Raw genomic sequence first — 21,104 nt, forward strand, 5'->3', positions numbered from 1 at the left:
GTAAGAGTTTTTAAGTGACTGGTGGATACTGGAAAAGCACGGGAGAACAGGATAGATAGGGATTTGGGCTCTCTGTCTGGTGGGCTCATGTGTATTCTAGAAGAAATGTCCTTATTAAATATGTGCTCAGGTGCAGAGAGTGTTAGAGAGTGGGTGTTTTCTGTACTCCCTTCCTGCCTTCTTCTCTACACGCAGCAGCAGGCAGGTACCAGAGCCTTTGTACCCTCTTGACCTCCCTCCTTCACTCCCTTTCAGCCTAGGAGTGAGTACTATCTCAAGTGTTGTCAGAGCTCTGTTCTAGTCAGAGCTTTGAAAAGAGGGAGCCCCGCCTACATGGGGCAGGCCTGAGTGCATTCTGTGTCTCTTTTCACCTTCCTGAATATTTATGGAGTTTCTGCTATGTGTCAGGTACTGTGTTGAGGATCCAGTAAGGAACCAGGCAGGCAGAATTACGGGATGTGCCCTCTGGTGGGCATCTTTAGGAGAAACCCAGGTCCACAATACAGATGGGCGCAAATGTCGAGAGTGCCAAAGAGTGAACCTAGCTATTTCCCCCCATCCATGGAGGGCACCCTCACCCACTGCCCTCTGAGGATGGAGAGATGTGCACGATTGTCGAGAAGCTTCCTGCCTACAGGATGTGTAGGAGTTTGCACTCATAAGTTGTCCGTGATCTTCCAGGACCTGCAGATAGGACTGTGAGCTTCCTTAAGATGCCTACTTCATACTGTGCTTGAATTGGATGTGGGTAAAGGGCAGGGGACTCTTCTTACTGTTCATCTTATATGCACAGCACGCAGTATGGAGATGAGAACAGCCTAGATCTTAATATTACTGTACTATTTCCATCTCTCTCTGTTTCCTTTTTTGTCTCCCCTAGGGCGTGTAGGTGTATGTTTGAATACACTCCATCTCTCCTGTCCTTGGTACCTGGGCCTAAGTATTCTCACTGTAGAGCTCCAATACAAGGATTCTAAGAGGGTGAGTCTTAGCACATATATGTGGAATCCAGAAAGATGGTATTGCTGAACATATTTGAAGGGCAGTAGTGGAGATGCAGACATAGAGAACAGACTTGTGGACAGTGGGGGAAGAAGAGGGTGGGATGGATTGGCAGAGTAGCACGGAAACGTAGACATTACCATATATAACACAGATAGCCTGTGGGAATTTGCTGCGTGATGCAGGGAACTCAAACCTGGTGCTCTGTGACAATCTAGAGGGGTGGAATGCGGTCAGAGGTGGGAGAGAGGTTTATGAGGGAGGAGACGTATGTATACCTATGGCTGATTCATGTTGATGTATGGCAGAAACCAACACAATATTGTAAAGCAATTATCCTCCAATTAAAAATAAAGTTAAGAAAGAAAAGTGTGCATTGTGATCACATAGGAGGACCATTCAGCTTTCCATCACTTCCCTCAGATTTGGTCACTCTTCGAGCAGTTATTTAGGAAGCGTTTATAATGTGCCCGCTACTATGCTGGTTGCTAGAAAAACTGTGCTAAACATGATAGACAGCACTGGATGTTTGGCCTTGTGGACACATATTGGGGTTTCTTAGAAACTTTTTGTATGTTCTCCATCCACCTTTTGACTGTACATGTTTAGGTTTCCCCTGTATTTCAGTCAGTAAAAATATCTACCTGCAATGTGGGAGACCTGAGTTCAATTCCTGGGTTGGGAAGATCCCCTGGAGAAGAAATTGACAACCCACTCCAGTATTCTTGCCTGGAGGATCCTGTGGACAGAGGAGCCTGGCAGGCTACAGTCCATGGGGTCGCAAAGGGTTGGACACAACTTAGTGACTAAAGCACCACCACAACCATGTTTGAGTGTAGAGAGAAGCAGAGGGTATTGTGCCAGAGTTCAGAATTGGTGTCAGTTGCACATTTTGTCTCCTGGAAATGAGGGGACAGTCTAGTGAGTCACACTGTCTGGGATCAATCTTTAAGAGAAAAGAGGGAGGGGATGGAGAATGCAGATTTAGTCCAGCATCTTTAGGTGGTCTTAGGAGTATTCTCCAGTGTACTCTCTACTTCAACTAGGCCAATCTATTCATTCCTACCTTTCTTTTTTTAAAATATACTTATTTTTTATTGAAGGATAATCGTTCTACAAAATTTTGCTGTTTTCTGTCAAACCTCAAGATGAATCAGCCATAGGTATACATATATCCCCTCCCTTTTGCATCTCCCTCCCATCTCCCTCCCCATTCCACCCCTCTAGGTTGATACAGAGCCCCTATTTGAGTTTCCTGAGCCATACAGCAAATTCCCCTTGGCTATCTTTTATATATGGTAATGTAAATGTAAATTTCCATGTTATTCTTTCCATACATCTCACCTCCTGTTCCCTCTCCCCATGTCCATAAGTCTGTTCTCTATGTCTGTTTCTCCATTGTTACCCTGTAAATAAATTCTTCAGTACCACTTTTCTAGACTCCGTATATATGTGTTAGAATACAGAATTTATCTTTCTCTTTCTGACTTACTTCACTCTGTATAATAGGTTCCAGGTTCATCCACCTCATTAGAACTGACTGAAGTATATTCCTCTTTTATGGATGAGTAGTATTCCATTGTGTATATGTACCACAACTTCTTTATCCATTCATCTGTCCATGGACATCTAGGTTGCTTCCATGCTGTAGCTATTGTAAATAGTGCTGCAATGAACAATGGGATACATGAGTCTTTTTCAATTTTGGTTTCCTCAGGGTATATGCCTAGGAGTGGGATTGCTGGGTCATGGTGGTTCTATTCCTAGTTTTTTTTAAGGAATCTCCATACTGTCTTCCATAGTGGCTATATCAATTTACATTCCCACCAATAGTGCAAGAGCATTCCCTTTTCTCCACACCCTCTCCAGCATTTATTGTTTGTAGACTTTTTGATGAGGGCCATTCTGACTTGTGTGAGGTGATATCTCACTGTAGTTTTGATTTGCATTTCTCTGATAATGAGCTCCGGGAGTTTGTGATGGACAGGGAGGCCTGGCGTGCTGCAATTCATGGGGTTGCAAAGAGTCAGACACGACTGAGCAACTGAACTGAACTGAACTGAATAATGAACGATATTGAGCATCTTTTCATGTGTTTGTTAGCCATCTGTATGTCTTCTTTGGAGAAATGTCTGTTTAGGTCTTTTTCCCACTTTTTGATTTGGTTGGTTGTTTTTCTGGTATTGAGTTGTATGAGCTGCTTGTGTATTTTGGAAATTAATCCTTTGTCAGTTGTTCCATTTGCTATTATTTTCTCCCATTCTGAGGGTTGTCTTTTCACCTTGCTTATAGTTTCCTTTGCTGTGCAAAAGCTTTTAAGTTTAATCAGGTCCCACTTGTTTACTTTTGTTTTTATTTCCATTACTCTAGGACGTGGGTCGTAGAAGATCTTGCTTTGTTTTATGTCATCAGTGTTCTGCCTATGTTTTCCTTTAAGAGTTTTATAGTTTCTTGTCTTACATTTAGGTCTTTAATCCATTTTGAGTTTATCTTGGTGTATGGTGTTAGGAGGTGTTCTAATTTCATTCTTTTACATGTAGCTGTCCAGTTTTCCCAGCACCATTTATTGAAGAGGTTGTCTTTGCCCTATTGTATATTCTTGCCTCCTTTGTCAAAAAAAGGTGCATGGGTTTATTTCTGGGCTTTCTATCTTGTTCCATTGGTCTATATTTCTGTTTTGTGCCAGTACTATACTGTCTTGATGACTGTAGCTTTGTAGTATAATCTGAAGTCAGGAAGGTGATTCCTCCAGCTCCATTCTTGTTTCTCAAGACTGGTTTGGCTATTCGGGGTCTTTTGTGTTTCCATATGAATTGTGAAATTTTTTGTTCTAGTTCTGTGAAAAATGCCATTGGTAATTTGATAGGGATTGCATTGAATCTGTAGATTACATTTGGTAGTATAGTCATTTTCATAATATTGATTCTTCCTAGGAACATGGAATATCTCCCTATGTGTTTATGTCATCTTTGATTTCTTTCATTAGTGTCTTATAATTTTCTGTGTACAGTTCTTTTCTCTCCTTAGGTAAGTTTATTCCTAGATATTTAATTATTTTTCTTGCAATGGTGAATGGAATTGATTCCTTAATTTCTCTTTCTGATTTTTCATTGTTAGTTTATAGAAATGCAAGTGACTTCTGTGTATTGATTTTGTATCCTGCAACTTTGCTAAATTCACTGATTAGCTCTAGTAATTTTCTGATACTATCTTTTGGGTTTTCTATGTACAGTATCGTGTCATCTGCAAACAGTGAGAGCTTTACTTTTCTGATATTGATTCCTTTTATTTCTTTTTCTTCTCTGATTGCTGTAGCTAGGACTTCCAGACAGTGTTGAATAATAGTGGCAACAGTGGACATCCTCATCATTTTCCTGATGTTAGAGGGAATGCTGTTTTAGTTTTTCACCATTGAGAATAATGTTTGCTGTAGGCTTAGCATATATGGCCTTTACTATAATCAGGTAGGTACCTTCTGTGCCCATTTTTTGAAGAGTTTTATTCATAAATGGGTGCTGAATTTTGTCAAAGGCTTTCTCTGCATCTATTGAGATTATCATACAGTTTTTATCTTTCAATTTGTTAATATGCTGTATAACATTGATTGATTTGCATATGTCGAAGAATCCTTGCATCCCTGGAATAAACCCAGCTTGATCATGGTGTATGCTCTTTTTGATGTGTTGCTGAATTCTGTTTGCTAAATTTTTGTTGAGGATTTTTGCATCTATGTTCATCAGTGATACTGGCCTGTAGTTTTCTTTTTTGTGTTGTCTTCGTCTAGTTCTGGTATCAGGGTGATGGTGGCCTCATAGAATGAGTTTGGAAGTGTTCCTTCCTCTGCAATTTTTGGAAAGAGTTTTCAAAGGATAGGCATTAGCTCGTCTCTAAATATTTGATAGAATTCTCCTGTGAAGCCATCTGTTCCTGGGCTCTTGTCTTTTGGGAGATTTTTGATCACAGCTTCAATTTCAGTGCTTGTAATTGGGTTGTTCATAATTTCTATTTCTTCCCAGTTCAGTGTTGGAAGACTGAACTTTTCTAAGGACCTGTGCTTTTCTTCCAGGCTATCTATTTTATTGCCATATAGTTGTTCATAATAATCTTTATAATCCTTTGTATTTCTGCATTGTGTTATAACATTTCCTTTTTATTTCTAATTTTGTTGATTTGATTCTTATCTCTTTTTTTTCTTGATGAGTCTGGCTAGAGGTTTGTCAATTTTGTTTATCTTCTCAGAGAACCAGCTTTTACTTTTATTAATCTTTACTATTGTTTCTTTTATTTCTTTTTGATTTATTTCTGCTTGTATCTTTATGATTTCTTTCCACTAATTTTGAGGTTTTGTTGTTCTTCTTTTTCTAGTTTTAGGTGTAACGTTAGGTTGTCTATTCGATGTTTTTCTTGTTTCTTGAGGTAGGATTGTATTGCTATAAAATTCCCTCTTAGAACTGCTTTTGCTGCATCACACAGGTTTTGAGTTGTCATGTTTTCATTGTCATTTGTTTCTAGAATTTTTTTTATTTCCCTTTTGATTTCTTCAGTTACCTGTTGGTTATTTAGAAATGTGTTGTTTAGTTTCCATGGGTTTTTGTTTCTTACAGTTTTTTTCTTGTAATTGATATCTGGTCTCATAGCATTGTGGTCAGAGAAGATGCTTGATATGATTTCAATTTTCTTAAATTTACTGAGGTTTGATTTGTAACCCAAGATGTGGTCTATCCTGGAGAATGTTCCATGTGCCCTTGAGAAGAATGTGTATTCTTCTGCATTTGGATGAAATGTCCTGAAGGTATCAATGAGATCCATCTCATCTAATGTATCATTTAAGACTTGTGTTTCCTTTTTCTTTTTAATTAATTGATTAATTTATTTTTGGAGGCTAATTACTTTTTTCTTGATATTTATTTTTTAAATATAAACATTGTTTTAATTGGAGGCTAATTACTTTACAATATTGTAGTGATTTTGCCATACATTGACATGGATTTGCCACAGGTGTACATGTGTTCCCCATCCTGAATGCCCCTCCCACCTCCCTCCCCATCCCATCCCTCTGGGTTATCCCAGTGCACCAGCCCCTAGCACCCTGTCTCATGCCTCGAACCTGGACTGGCGATCCATTTCAGACATGATAATATACATGCTTCAATGCCATTCTCCCAAATCATTCCACCCTCTCCCTCTCCCACAGAGTCCAAAAGACTGTTCTATACATCTGTGTCTCTTTGCTGTCTCGCATACAGGGTTATCATTATCATCTTTCTAAATTCCATATCTATGTGTTAGTATAGTGTATTGGTGTTTTTCTTTCTGGCTTACTTCACTCTGTATAATAGGCTCCAGTTTCATCCACTTCATTAGAACTGATTCAAATGCATTCTTTTTAATGGCTGAGTAATATTCCATTGTGTATATGTAGCACAGCTTTCTTATCCATTCATCTGTTGATGGACATCTAGGTTGCTTCCATGTCCTGGCTATTATAAACAAACAAAAGAAGCAACTGACAAAGAATTAATCTCAAAAATATACAAGCAACTCATGAAGCTCAATTCCAGAAAAATAAATGACCCAATCAAAAAATGGGCCAAAGAACTAAACAGACATTTCTCCAAAGAAGACATACAGATGGCTAACAAACACATGAAAAGACGCTCAACATGACTCATTATTAGAGAAATGTAAATGAAAACCACAATGAGGTACCATTTCACGCCAGTCAGGATGGCTGCTATCCAAAAGTCTACAAGCAATAAATGCTGGAGAGGGTGTGGTGAAAAGGGAACCCTCTTACACTGCTGGTGGGAATGCAAACTAGTATAGCCTCTATGGAGAACAGTGTGGAGATTCCTTAAAAAACTGGAAATAGAACCGAAATATGTCAGTGTTCATCGCAGCACTCTTTATAATAGCCAAGACTTGTGTTTCCTTATTAACTTTCTGTTTTGATGATCTGTCCATTGGTGTGAGTGGGGTGTTAAAGTCTCCTACTATTATTTTGTCACTGTCAATTTCTCCTTTTATGTCTGTTAGTGTTTGTCTTATGTATTGAGGTGCTCCTATGTTGGGTGCATAGATATTTATAATTGTTACGTCTTCCTCTTGGATTGATCCCTTGATCATTATGTAGTGTCCTTCCTTATCTCCTGTAATAGTCTTTATTTTAAGGTCTGTTTTGTCTGATATGAGGATTGCTACTCCAGCTTTCTTTTGCTTCCTATTTTCATGGAATATATTTTTTCATCCTTTCACTTTCAGTCTACATATGTCTTTAGGTCTGAAGTGGGTTTCTTGTAGACAGTATATATATGGGTCTTGTTTTTGTACCCATTCAGCCAGTCTGTGTCTTTTGGTTGGAGCATTTAATCCATTTACATTTAAAGTTGTTATCGATATATATATGTTCCTATTGTATTTTCTTAATTGTTTGGGGTTGATTTTATAGACCTTTTTTCTTCTCTTGTATTTTTTGACTATATAAGTCCCTTTAACATTTGTTGTAAAGCTGGTTTGGTGGTACTGAATTCTCTTAACTTTTGCTTGTCTGAAAAGCTTTTTATTTCTTCATCAATTCTGAATGAGATCTTTGCCAGGTACAGTAATCTTGGTTGTAGATTTTTCCCTTCAGTACTTTAGATATATCCTGCCATTCCCTTCTGGCCTGCAGAGTTTCTGCTGAAAAATCAGATGTTGAGCATATGGGGTTTCCCTTGTATGTTACTTGTTGCTTCTCCCTTGCTGCTTTTAATATTCTTTCTTTGTGTTTAGCCTTTTTTAGTTTAATTAGTATGTGTCTTGGTGTGTTCTCCTTGGGTTTATCCTGTATGGGACTCTTTGTGCCTCTTGGACTTGATTGACTATTTCTTTTCCATGTTGGGGAAATTTTCAACTATAATCTTTTCAAAAATTTTCTCATACCCTTTCTTTTTCTCTTCTTCTTCTGGGACCCCTATAAATTCAAATGTTGGTGTGTTTGATATTGTCCCAGAGGTCTCTGATACTGCCCTCAGTTCTTTTCATTCTTTTTACCTTATTCTGCTCTTCAGAAGTTATTTCCACCATTTTATCTTCCAGCTCACTGATTTGTTCTTCTGCTTCAGATATTCTGCTATTGATTCCTTCCAGAGTATTTTTAATTTCAGTAATTGTGTTGTTTGTCTCTGTATGTTTATTCCTTAATTCTTCTGAATCTTTGTTAATTGATTCTTGCATTTTCTGCATTTTGTTTTCAAGGTTTTTAATCATCTTTACTATCATTATTCTGAATTCTTTTTCAGGTGGTTTGCCTAGTTCCTCTTCATTTATTTGGACTTCTGTGTTTCTAGTTTGTTCCTTCATTTGTGTAGGATTTCTCTGCCTTTTCATTTTTTTTTAACTTACTGTGTTTGAGGTCTCCTTTTCCCAGGCTTCAAGGAAACTTGAATTCTTTCCTTGAAGAAGGTGGAAGTCTTTCTTCCTTTTGGTTTCTGCCCTCCTAATGTTGGTCTAGCAGTTTGTGTAAGCTTCATATAGGGTGAGATTTGTGCTGAGTTTTTGTTTGTTTACTTGTTTTTCCTCTGATGAGCAAGGCTGAGTGAGGTGGTAATCCTGTCTGCTGATGCTTGGGTTTGTATTTTTGTTTTGTTTGTTGTTTAGATCAGGTGTCCCCCACAGGGTGCTACTGCTGGTAGGTTGATACTGGGTCTTGTATTCAGGTGGTTTCCTTTGTGTGAGTTCTCACTATTTGATACTCCCTAGGGTTAGTTCTCTGGTAGCCTATGGTCTTGGAGTCTCACAGCTTGATCTCTGGTCAGGAATCTTTGTTCTACAAATAGTTTGTTACGGCATTAAGTGAGATTTAAACAAATATCCAAAAACGAGAAGCCAAAGATGAACCCCAGACAAATGGCAGTTACAAAAATCAGGCAAATAATAATTAAAATAATGGAATATACACATATACATATACACCCATGAGCAAAGTCAAAACAGTCCAACAAAAATACAGTAGATTGACCAGCAAACAAAGGAAGTCAAATTAAAACAAAACTAAATGAAGCACAAACTGGAAAACAAAACTAAAGCAAGGTGCCAAGTGGGGAATAAAGCAATGCAAAGAAAACTAACAAATATGTTGAGTGGAAAAGAAAGAAAGAAAAGTAAGAAAGAATAGATATGCAAGGTTAAATAGAGGTAGATGAAGGTTTATATACATTAAAGATTAACTGTAAGGGGAAAAGAACAGTAGGAAAGGCAAATAAAGGAATAAATGTAGAAAAAATATAATAGATTTAAAAAATTAAAATTATAAAAATGAAAAGAAAAAAAAACAGAAGAAAAAGAAAAAAGGGGAAAAAAAAGAAGAAAACTCCACAGAACTGCAAAAGCCAAACATAGAAACAGAGGTTTATAACAACAACAAAAAGTGTGACTGAATATATACATATACATATACACACATAAGCAAAATCAAAACAGTCCAACAAAAAGAAAGTATAATAGATTGACCCGGTAAACAAAGGAAAGCAAAAATTATATCTACCAGAACAAAACTAACTGGAAAGCAAAAATTATATCTACCAGAACAAAACTAACTAAAGCACAAACTGGAAAACAGTTTCCACAAACTGGAAAACAAAAGCAAGGTGCCAATTGGGGAATAAAGCAATGAAAATAAAACTAACAAATATGTTGAGAGGAAAGGGGAGAAAGAAAAGAAAGAAAAAATAGATATGCAAAGTTAAATAGAGGTAGATAAAGAAGATTTATAAACATTAAAGATTAAGTGCAAGGGGGAAAGACCAGTAGGAAAAGCAAACAAAGGAATAAATGTAGGAAAAAAAATAATGGGTTTAAAAAATTAAAAATTAAAACAGAAAAAAGAGAGAGAAAAAAGTAAAACTCCACAGAACTGCAAAAGCCCAACGTAGAGGTAGAGGTTTATAACAACAACAAAAAAAATGTGACTGAGAGAAAAAATGCTCAAAAGCTTAATAGCATTTCTTAGTGCCAATAAAACTGACAACTAAACAATGGGGGGCGGGGGGAGGGAAAAAAGAAGAAAATCCAAAAGAATCTACAGAACAAGTCAAAAAATAAAAATAATAAATGTTCTTTTTGAGTCACTGCTGTCAGAGTCCTTTCCCTCGCTGGGAGTCCACCTTACCTCCCTAGGACGTCCTCCAACACTGTGCTGATCTCTGAACCTGCTGTGGGGGCAGCTCAGGTTCTAATCTGGTCTTACTCCTGTGTGTTCTTGCCTTCAATGTCCACAGCTATCAGAACTAGTGCGTTTTCTTTTGTGGGAGCTCTCAGTGCTTTTATATATTCTATAGACACAGAGTCTGCTTAGTTGATCCTGTGGATTTAATCTGAAGCTTGTACAGCTGGTGGGAAGGTTTTGGGCCTTCTTCCTTAGCCACACTTCCCCTGGGTTTCAATTGTGATTTTATTTCCACCTCTACATGTCGGTTGTCCACTGGGGTTTGCTCCTGAGGCTGCCCTGGAGGACTTGGGTTTGCCCCTGTGAGGTCCAGGTGTGGAGGTGGTGCAGCTGCTTGGGTTGCAGGGGTTCTGGCAGCACAAGGTACTCACAGGGCTTGGCGGCCAGGGCAGCAGGAAATACAGTGCTCTAGAAGGTTATGGCAACTAGTATTGGCCAATATTCTCCAGTATTCTTGCTTGGAGAACCCCCCTCTGATAGAGAAGCCTGGCAGGCCACAGTCTACAGCGTTGCAAAGAGTCAGATACAACTGAAGTGACCCTGTGCGCATAGATGCAAGACTTATTTTGCCTGTGGCAGCTCTGCCCCAGTGAGAGTTGAGTGTGAAGGTGGTGTAGCTGCTTGGCTTGCAGGGACCCCGCTGGCGCTAAGTGTGCAGGGACACAGACTGCCTCCTCTTCAGGAGTTGTGGCCCTATCAGAGTCTTTTTTCCAGCCTCTTGTAGCTGGCAATCAGAAGGCCGCTTTGGCAAGTCTTTCTCTGTAGCTCCACCTGTTTGGGCACTTAGAGGGCTCCTTTGCCTGGGGTCCTTCTCTGTTGTTTAGCATATCAGGCACATAGAGTAGTCCCCCTGGCTGGGGTCCTACTCTGTAGATTGGTGCATCAGGCACTTAAAGGGGCACCCTGGGTGGGGTCCTACTCTGTAGTTCAGTGCTCAGGCATTTGCTGGGCCAGCCTCCCTATCGTTCAGCTGCCAATGCTGTGTTGTGGGGAGTAAGAGGCTGTGGTGATGGCTCCACCCGCTACACGTGACTCAGCAGTATTGCCTTGCTTCCATGGCTGCTTGGCTTTCCTCCACTGGCATTTCCCATCACAGTCTCCTCCCTCACATCCCCTTGATCCATCTCTCTACAGTCAATAGCAGCCCTCATCCTGGGATTGCTCCACAATACCTAAACTCCAGCTCCCAGCCACCGCACCTTCCAGGGGACCAGCGTTCCTGTCTGGGGTATGTATGGCTGTGGCAAGGACTGTTTGATTCTCATTCCATTTAGGCTGCCACAGATCAGCTGTTTCAGCCTTAAATGTTTCTCCTCTGACTCAGACAATTGCCCCATGTGGGGATCAGACCTCTGCTTCAGTTCCCCTACCTGCAAAGGGCAGGTCGAGTCCTACTAACACTTCTGTTTTTCCCCCTAGTTCCTTTATCCTACTGAGTTTTGCGTGGTTCTATATATTCTTTTCCACTGGTCAGTTACTCCTGTTTGCTCTCAGCTGGTGTTCTGCATGCACTTCTGTGTCTGAAGGTGTATTCTTGATGTATCCATGGAGAGAGATGTATTCCATGTCCACCCACTCCTTTGCCATCTTGTTCTCCCATTCCTACCTTTCTTAATGCCTTTGTCCATTACAGATTTATGATTTTAGGTCAGTATTGCAATATGAGAGAAAGGACGTGATAAGACTAGACAAATACTACCTTTCAATCTTCTTACTCAAGTTTTTAAACAGGTGGGACTTGTTCTCTCTCCCAACCTTGTCTAATATACTCTGCAAAAAAAGGCTCAACGTGTTTTATATGTGCCCTCTAATTTTTGTGCGCCCTATAGCCCCATTTTGGGGACTCCTTGGCCTTGCTTTTCTTTTTCTCAGACTTTATATTTTTCTCGATGCACAGGGCCAGCAGCATCAGCATTCCCTGGGACCTCATTAGGAAATCTAATGGTCAGGTCCCACCTCAGCCTTAAAGGAATCAAAAGTTGGGGGTGAGGTCAGGTAGGGGGCCTAGCAGTCTTTGTTTTAATGAACCCTCCAGGGGATTCTGATGCACTGTGAATTTGGAGAATTGGTTTAAATAACTTTAATAGAGATTTCTGTGTTCCACAGGATGATTTTTAAGAGTAAAAGTTTCCTTATGCGTAAACTGCCCATTTAGTCGCCTCCATTTTTTTTTTTAACTTAATAGATCTTTTTTTTTTTAAGTGGTTTCAGGTTTACAGAAAAATTGAGCAGAAAGTACAGAAAGTTCCCATATACTTTCCCCACCTCAGTTTCCTCTATTACTAATACCTTGCTGTTAATTTAGTACACTTGTTATACTTGATGGGCCAATATTGATATATTATTATTAACTAAAGTCCAGAATTTCCCTGATAATTTCCCTGATAGTTCAGTTGGTAAAGAATCCGCCTGCAATGTGGGAGACCTGGGTTCGATCCCTGGGTTGGGATGATGAGAAGGGAAAGGCTACCCACTCCAGTATTCTGGCCTGGAGAATTCCATGGACTGTATAGTCCATGAAGACTGTATAGTCCATGGGGTCACAAAGAATCAGACATGACTAATCCACTTTCACTTTTAACAAAGTCCAGAGTTTATTCCCTCTTTGTGTTTCATATTCCATGGGTTTGAACCAATGTACCATGATTAGGGTGTCATACAGAATATCTTCACTGCCCTAAAAATCTGCCTGTTCATTACTCCCTCTTCCCATACCCCTGACAGCCACTGGTCATTTTACTGTCTCCACAGTTTTGCCTTTTCCAGAATGTCATATAGTTGGAATCATACAGTATATAGCCTTGTCCAAATAGCTTCTTATACTTCTTTTAGGATACCTCTGTATCTTTGGGTGACTTGATAGCTCATTTATTTTTTTCACTAAATAATATCCCATTTTAAAGTTAATAATATCCCATTTTCCCATTACTATGGTTTGTCTATCCTTTCACCTACTGAAGAACATCTTGGTTTTCCCTGGTTTTGGCAATTATGTGTAAAGCTGCTATAAACATCTGTGTGCAGGTTTTGGTGTGGATGTAAATTTTCAAATCTTTTGGGTAAACACCAAGGTGCATGATTGCTGAATCGTATAATAAGAGTATGTTTAGTTTTGTAAGAAATTGTCAAATGGTCTTCCAAAGTAAGTGTGCTATTTTGCATTCCCACCAACAATGAAGGAGAGTTCCTGTTGCAAAAAGTTATATTTTACTACATATGACTTAATTCATTTTGTATCTTTCCATGGTCAGAAATAACTTTGTCTATCTACCACATCTGGGATGAATATAATATTCTGTGTTCTTTTTAAAATCAACTCTAAAGATTTTCACTTGTAACTTATTATAGTATGGTTTATGTTATAATTGTATATTGTTTTCCATTTTGATATCTAGCAATTCCTCAACTGTTTACTAAAAAGTGATTGAATCTGTTCTTATATTTGCTTTTGCTTGCTTTGCATTTTGATTTATCATTTATTAAGTTTTAGAAACAGAATATATCCATTTATAGACTCTCTATTCTTAATCCAGTGCTGTAAAGTTTTGGTGATTGTTTCTTTGTACAAGATTAAATGCTGATGGGTTGTTTGCTATATTTACTTTTAAGAAAATATATATGCTAGTAACCATGCCTACTTATTCTTCCAGGTGAAGTTCACTATCAATCTTTCAAGTTGTCTAAAGAATGCCATGGGGACTCTAGATTAATATATAGTTGTAATACAATTCAGAATTCAAATTAGTGTCTGTTTCATTCTTACTGTATTTAAACTTTCTATCTAAGAACATGATGCATGTCGATTTATGTCATTCTTTTTTCCCTCATACTTGGATTTTATAAATTTTAAGGTAATATTTTGTTTCAAGATTATGTATCTATCATAAACAGATTTCAGCAGTAAAGAATCTGCCTGTGATGCAGAAGATACAGGAGACCTGGGGTTCAGTCCCTGTGTAGGAAAGCTCCCCTGGAAGAGGGTGTGGCTCCCCACTCCAGTATTCCCGCCTAGAGAATCCCATGGACAGAGAAGCCCGGTGGGCTACAGTCCATAGGGTCGCAGAGAATCGGACACAACAGAAGCAAGTGAGCATGCAGCACATTGTGTTTCAAGATTATGTCTCTATCATAAATAAATTATTATATTTTCTAGTTCTATGATAGTTCATGGGAATGCAGTTGTTTTGATTACCTGGTAATTTCTAAATTCATTTGTTACTTTTAGTTATTTTTAGCTAATATTCTTAGGGTTGTATAAATTTCCATTCATGCAATCCAAACATCAAAATTGGATATGTATTCCTTTCCTATATACATTCTTCACTTTTTTCCTTTTAAAGTTTTATTTTACCATGTTAAATATACTAGGTAGCAGGAGGCATCATTGTCTTCCTGTATTAAGGGGAATGAGATTTTGCTTCTTGGTTTTAATTTAAATATTCTGTATCATGTTAAGAAACAAACTTACCTCCTGGAATATTTTTAAAAATATTTCAATCTGGAATAAATATAATTTTTAAAAAATACATTCTTGACATCTGTTGAGATGATTACGGCCTTTTTAAAATCTATTAATCTGGTAAATGATGTTGATAGATCCCTTGTGGTATCAATCTTGTGTACTTAGAATAAACTCTCCTTATTTATAGTAGGCAAACCTTTCAGTGTAATGCTATATTCAGTTTCTTAAGGTTTATTTGGTGTTTTATGCATATATTCCAAAGTGAGAGTAAATTTATAAATTTTAACTGGTGTCTCAAGGACAAGTGGCAGGCTCTTGTCCTTGACCTTCTAGCTATCTTGTTTGTCACTATCTTGAAAGTCTTCCTCTTACAGGGTTCTATGGTATTTGAAGAATCTCTGTGGGAATTCCCTGGTGGTTCAGTGGTTAGGACTCTGCAATTTCACTGCAGGGGGCGCAGCTTCCATCCTTGGTTGGGGAACTAAGATCCCAAGCCTCATGGTGGTGGTATTAGTCACTCAGTCATGTCCGACTCTTGCAACCACAGACTGTACCCCGCCAGGCTCCTCTGTCCATGGAATTCTCCAGGCAAGAATACTGGAGTGGGTTGCCATTTCCTTTTCCAGAGGATCTTCCTGACCCAGGGATTGAACCCAGGTCTCCTGGATTGCAGACAGATTTTTTCCTGTCTGAGCTACAGGGAAGTCTAAGCCTTATGGCACAGCCAGAAAACAAAACAAAACAAAACAGAATCTTTGAGAAATGCTAACAGAAGGTAGCATGTTACTGTTTCAATTTTAATTTCTCGTTTTTAAAGCTCCTTGAATAAATTATCTACTTACCAATATCTTATGCCCTTTCTTCTGTTGGGATTCAGTTGCAATAATTTGAACAATCTCTTTATATATCAAAGCTATTTGTCCTTTGTAAAAGTATTTATAGAAAGTACTAGTTTGTTGTTTACTTCACTTCCACTTCCTTCATCTATCAGCATGGTCTCATCTGACTGTTTTGTCCTCTTCGTCCTTCTTAGCAATCATGAGTGTTGCCCAAGTATGGTTTATCCGTTCTGTGTTTTTTCTCTCTTTTAACAGTTCTCAAAGAGTGGTCTGGGCTTCCTGAGCCCAAGAGGTCTACAAAGGGGTAGCCAGTCAAAACTATTTTCATATTAATATTAAGACCCTCTTTCCCCTTTTCATTCTCATTTCCTCAAGAATGTTCAGTGGAGTTTTCTAGAGGTTGTGTGACAGGTTCCCATGTCATTGCTCTGATGGCAAATCAGATATGTGTCCTCTTAAGGCAAACATTAAAAATATTTATGGAGAACTTCCCTGGTGGTCCAGTGGCTAAGACTCCATGCTCCCAATTCAGGGGACCCAGATTCGATCCTTGGTCAGATAACTAGATCCCACATGCTACAACTAAAATATCCTGCATGTTATAACTAAGACCTGGTGCAGCCAAATAAATCATACTAAAAAAAGAGGTTTGTGGGACTTCCTTGGTGGTCCAGTGGTTAGGACATTGTGGTTCCACTATGGGGGGCCTGGTCAGGGAACTAAGATCCTGCAAGCCATGTGGTGCAACCAAAAATATAATAAATAAATAAATTTGTAAATAAAAAATTAAAAGGATTTGCAAAATGCCTCTCACTAACTTTTTTTAATATAGTTTTTCCCCCAAAGTTAATGTTAACATATAATGGGATGAGTTTGTTATATTTAAATATGTTAATCAATATTTATTTTAAATATTTCTGGGTTTGATTTCTAATTCAGTAAACATCTGTAGATATTAATAGAATCCTTATAAATAAAAGTTCTTTAGGTCCCTCAATAATTTTGAACATTAAAGGGATCCTGAGACACAAGGTTTGAGGACTGCTGTTTTATTACTGCCTGGGCTGAGTCCTGTCTTTTCTCTTAACACCTACTCATCTATGAGGATGACTCCCACGTGAAGACCACACTGTGAGAAGAAGCACTATTATTTCCTCCTGGGATTTTTACTTGAAATTTTGACAGGTAGAGAAGGTGCCTTGGGTTAAGGATTGGCCCAAACCTCTGCAATAAGGCACCTCAACTAATATAATGCTAGGAAATACCTATGCTTCTTGTTTAATCAAAATTAGACAGTAGCTGTTTACTCCCTCATATGATATACATATGCTTCTTCTATCATCCTCTATTTTTTATTTACATAATAGTTTTCTATTGTTTACTTTTTAACCTTGACAATGTACTTAAGTCTCTTCTGTCCTCTTAACACTTGAAAATAATTCTTGACTTTCTAATAAAGTGATATTTTTATTCTTACTTTTTCCTTTCCTACACTACCTTTATGTCCTTCTTTCATCTACTACTTTTACTCTGACATTCTCTCCTGTAAATGCTACCCATTGTTCTAAATTATAGACTAACTGTAAAAGCTGAAAATAAACAGATATCAACAACATCAACAAAAAGAAATAAGGCACCTCAGAAACTACTATCCCAAGATTTGCATTTCATTTCTGCCTCTCAAAATAAAGTAACTAAATCAGGAATTGAAGTATAAACTAGATTATTTACTGAGTTCTGTCTTTGAGTCAAGCACTTAGTAACAAAGATTTAAGTCACTTTGTCCTCAAGTAGTTCAAAATATAGTAGGCAGAAAAAGGGTGATTTTATATATGTGCTAGTTCTTAACCACCTTCAAGGTTATTCTTAGGGATGAGTTAATGTTCTTTCTATTAATGATAAGACAATACTTGTGCTATGCTGTGCTTAGTTGCTTACTCATGTCCAACTCTTTGGGACTTCATGGACTGTAGCCCACCAGGCTCCTCTGTCCAAGGGATTCTCCAGGCAAGAATACTGGAGTGGGTTGCCATTCCCTCCTCCAGAGGATCTTCCCAACCCAGGGATTGAACATAGGTCTCCCACATTGCAGGAGGATTCTTTACCGTCTGAGCCACCAGCGAAGCCCAAGAATACTGGAATGGGTAGCCTACCCCTTCTCCAAGGGATCTTTCTGACCCAAGAATCAAGCCAGGGTCTCCTGCATTGCAGGTGGATTCTTTACCAGCTGAGCTATCAGGGAAGCCCCAAGACAATACTTATATCTTGGTAAATAGTATAATACCCCATTTAAACTCTTTGTTCCTCTTGTATCCTCCCTTTCCCACATTTGTGGTACCTGGCATATATTGCTTACACAGAATGCCACGTGCAGGTAAACAGTTTTTGTTCTTGAGCAAGAATAAGAAATAGAACATTTTGTTGTTTCTTCATGCTTGTTAGCATTGGAGTATGTGGTATATTTTATATTTTTATTTGAGGGGTCATATGTATCATACTGGGGCTTCCCTGGTGGCTCAGAGGTCAAAGCATCTGCCTGAAATGCGGGAGACCCAGGTTCAATCCCTGGGTCGGGAAGATCCCCTGGAGAAGGAAATGGCAACCCACACCAGTATTCTTGCCTGGAGAATCCCATGGAGGGAGGAGTCTGGTAATTCCATGGAGGGAGAAGCCTGGTAGGCTACAGTCTACGGGGTCGCAAAGAGTCGGACACGACTGAGCTGCTTCACATCACTTCATGTATCATACTACTCATTGGTTTATATACTTGTTTTGCCAAATGGGCTAGTTGAGATGGAAGTATTAATTTATTCATACCAACGTGTGTCACTGTCATTAGTTAAACAAGATCTTAGTACACCAGAATGTGGTACCACCTCACACGAGTCAGAATAGCCCTCATTAAAAAGTCTACAAGCAATAAATGCTGGAGAGGTTGTGGAGAAAAGGGAACCCTCCTATACTTGTTGGTGGAAATGCAAACTGGTGCAGCCACTATGGAGGAGGGAGGTTACTTAGAAAACTAAAAATAGAATTACCCTGTGATCCAGCAATCCCTGGAATATACCTGGTCAATACTATAATTCAGAAAGATACGTATGCACCCCCATATTCATAGCAGCTCTGTTCACAATAGCCAAAACATGGAAAGAACCTAAATGTCCATCAACACATGAATGGATAAAGAAGATGTTGTGTGTGTGTGTGTGTGTGTGTATAATGGAATACTACAGTCATGGAAAGAATGAAATAATGTCATTTGCAGCAACATGAATGCAACTAGAGATTATTATACTAAGTGAAGTAAGTCAGAAAGAGAAAGACAAATGCCATATGATATCATTTATATGTGGAATCTAAAATATGACACAATGAACCTATATGCAAAACAGAAACGAATTCATAGACATAGAGAATGGACTTGTGTATGCCAAGGGGGATGGGGGAGGGAGAGGGACGGACTAGGAGTTTGGGGTTGGTGGATGCAAACTATTACATTTAGAATGGATAAACAGCAAGGTCCTACAGTATAACATGGGGACTATCCTCAATGTCCTAGGATAAACCATAATGGAAAAGAATATTTAAAAAGAATGTATATATGTGTATAACTGAATCACTTTGCTGTATAGCAGAGTGGCACAACATGGTACATCAACTATATTTAAATTTTTTTAAAAGATGCTGTTAATAGTATGCCATACCACCAATTAGCACCATCTCACCCCATCCCTACCTGGCTCTTTCAGTGCAACTGTTGGGAATATTTTCTCTTCCGCCTTTCCCTCACGCTTTCCTCCTCCATCCCAAATCACCTGCATTGAAACTGGAAGTAGCAAACTGCCTTCCTAAGCCTTTCATCCTCTCTATTCCAGTCCACTGCTGCCACCACTTACTTCCTAAAACTATTTTCTTCATATTGCTCCTCAAAACCTATGGAGACTCCATTTTGGCTTCCCAGACACTTCATCATCTATCTCCATCCATTTGCTCACAGACAGTTACCCTGTCCTTTGTTGTTGTTGTTTAGTTGCTAAGTCGTGTCTGACTCTTTCATGACTGCATGGACTGTAGCCTGCCAGGCTCCTCTCTATGGGATTTCCCAGGCAAGAATACTGGAATGGGTTGCCACTTCCTTCTCCAGGGGATCTTCCCGACCCAGGGATTGAACCTGCATCTCCTACATTGCAGGCGGATTCTCTACCAGCTGAACCACAAGGGAAGCCCAAGAACACTGGAGTGGGTAGCCTATCCCTTCTCCAGGGGAACTGAACTGGGGTTTCCTTCATTGCAGGCAGATTCTTTACCAACTGAGCTATTACTCCCCGACTAGATCACAAATTCCTTGAGAGCAGTGACAGGGTAACAAATGCTTTTTGTATCCTTAATCCTCTTCCCTCATAGTTGAAGGCATAGATTTATTGAGTGTTGGCTACATAAATATGTTGATTGGCTAACACCCTTCCTCCCCAACCAGAATCCTCCTGAAAAAAGCGTTTATTGAATACCTTCTCCAGAACAACACTAGAGTTGTTGAGACAACAGAAGTGAGAAGGACATGGTGTAGTCACAAGACTCAAGTGGAAGAGATTATGCAATCAGCATAGATGTCTGAACAAAGGGGGCTTTGAGGGAAAAGCCTGTTTGAGCTGGCCCTAGATGGATTGAAGGGGATTTCACCAGGCTGAAAAGAGGATGGCGGCTGGATGGGATTTCAGCTAGAATATCTGGACCTGATGAGCAAAGGCAAAGAGATGTAGAAGTACAGGGCCTGTGTGGAGTATAACAAATCTGTGGCAAGAGATAAGTGTGTCTGGGAAGATGGGATCTAGCTTTGATAGGGCTCTGAGTGCCATGCTAAAAAAAATGTAAACTTGACCCAGAGGCAATGGGAACGAGCTTATGATTTTAAGCAAGAAGGTGACAAAAGGCACTGAAAGTGTCAGCTATGTAATGCAGATATCAACCAAACAACATTTTTCCTTGTTTACCCTCCCCTATAGCCCTCCATTGTGTGACAAGCCCTATAGTAATCCATTAGTTAGGATAATAAAATAAATCCCCTTTGTTTCTGGTCTACCCTAAATTCTGGCTGACCTCATGCATGTGACCATCTAGAGATCTGATTTATTCCAGATGTACCATTCTCTGGACTGTATCTCATAGTGAAGCCCCAAAGTATTATGGAGAGAGCAGTAGGCTTGGAGTTCAACTAAATGCAGGATCAAATCTCAACTGTAGGACCTTTACATTATTTCCTCAGTATTCTGCTGCCTTAACTTTTCCTATGGAACTGTTTTATATCTGCAAAATAAAACCAAAGACTACCATAATGTATTATCCACAGGCAAGATACCACTTTGAGTTTTACTGATTATGGTTATTTTCTCTGTTGAACCCCCAGTCTGTTGCATCTGTTTTGCTTGATCTGCTTGGTTCTTATACTTTTCTTTTGTTGATACTTTATTTCTCTATGCTTATTAAGGAAGCACTTTATAACCCAAACACTGAACCAGATAACTGCTGCAGGAAATGTTTGAAATGAGGCAGCTCAGTTTAGCCAGATTGTTCTGTGTCAGTGGGTTACAGGAAGGAG

At 39.0% G+C, this 21,104-nt stretch overlaps 1 protein-coding gene across 3 annotated transcripts in view; it reads left to right on the forward strand.

Annotated features, from left to right (window-relative positions):
- CLCN5 (chloride voltage-gated channel 5) overlaps window positions 1–21,104 on the forward strand; it is a 135,018-nt gene that overhangs the window by 65,334 nt on the left and 48,580 nt on the right. The window contains exon 2 of one of the 3 annotated variants that reach the window (XM_052663228.1): window positions 881–981. The exons of the other annotated variants lie outside the window; for them this stretch is intronic. The gene's annotated coding sequence lies outside the window, so the exon portion shown is untranslated. The remainder of the gene's footprint in view (window positions 1–880; window positions 982–21,104) is intronic. 3 annotated transcript variants of the gene reach the window in all.

The sequence above is a fragment of the Budorcas taxicolor genome, chromosome X (assembly GCF_023091745.1).
Source record: "Budorcas taxicolor isolate Tak-1 chromosome X, Takin1.1, whole genome shotgun sequence".
Classification (NCBI taxonomy): Eukaryota; Metazoa; Chordata; class Mammalia; order Artiodactyla; family Bovidae; genus Budorcas; species Budorcas taxicolor.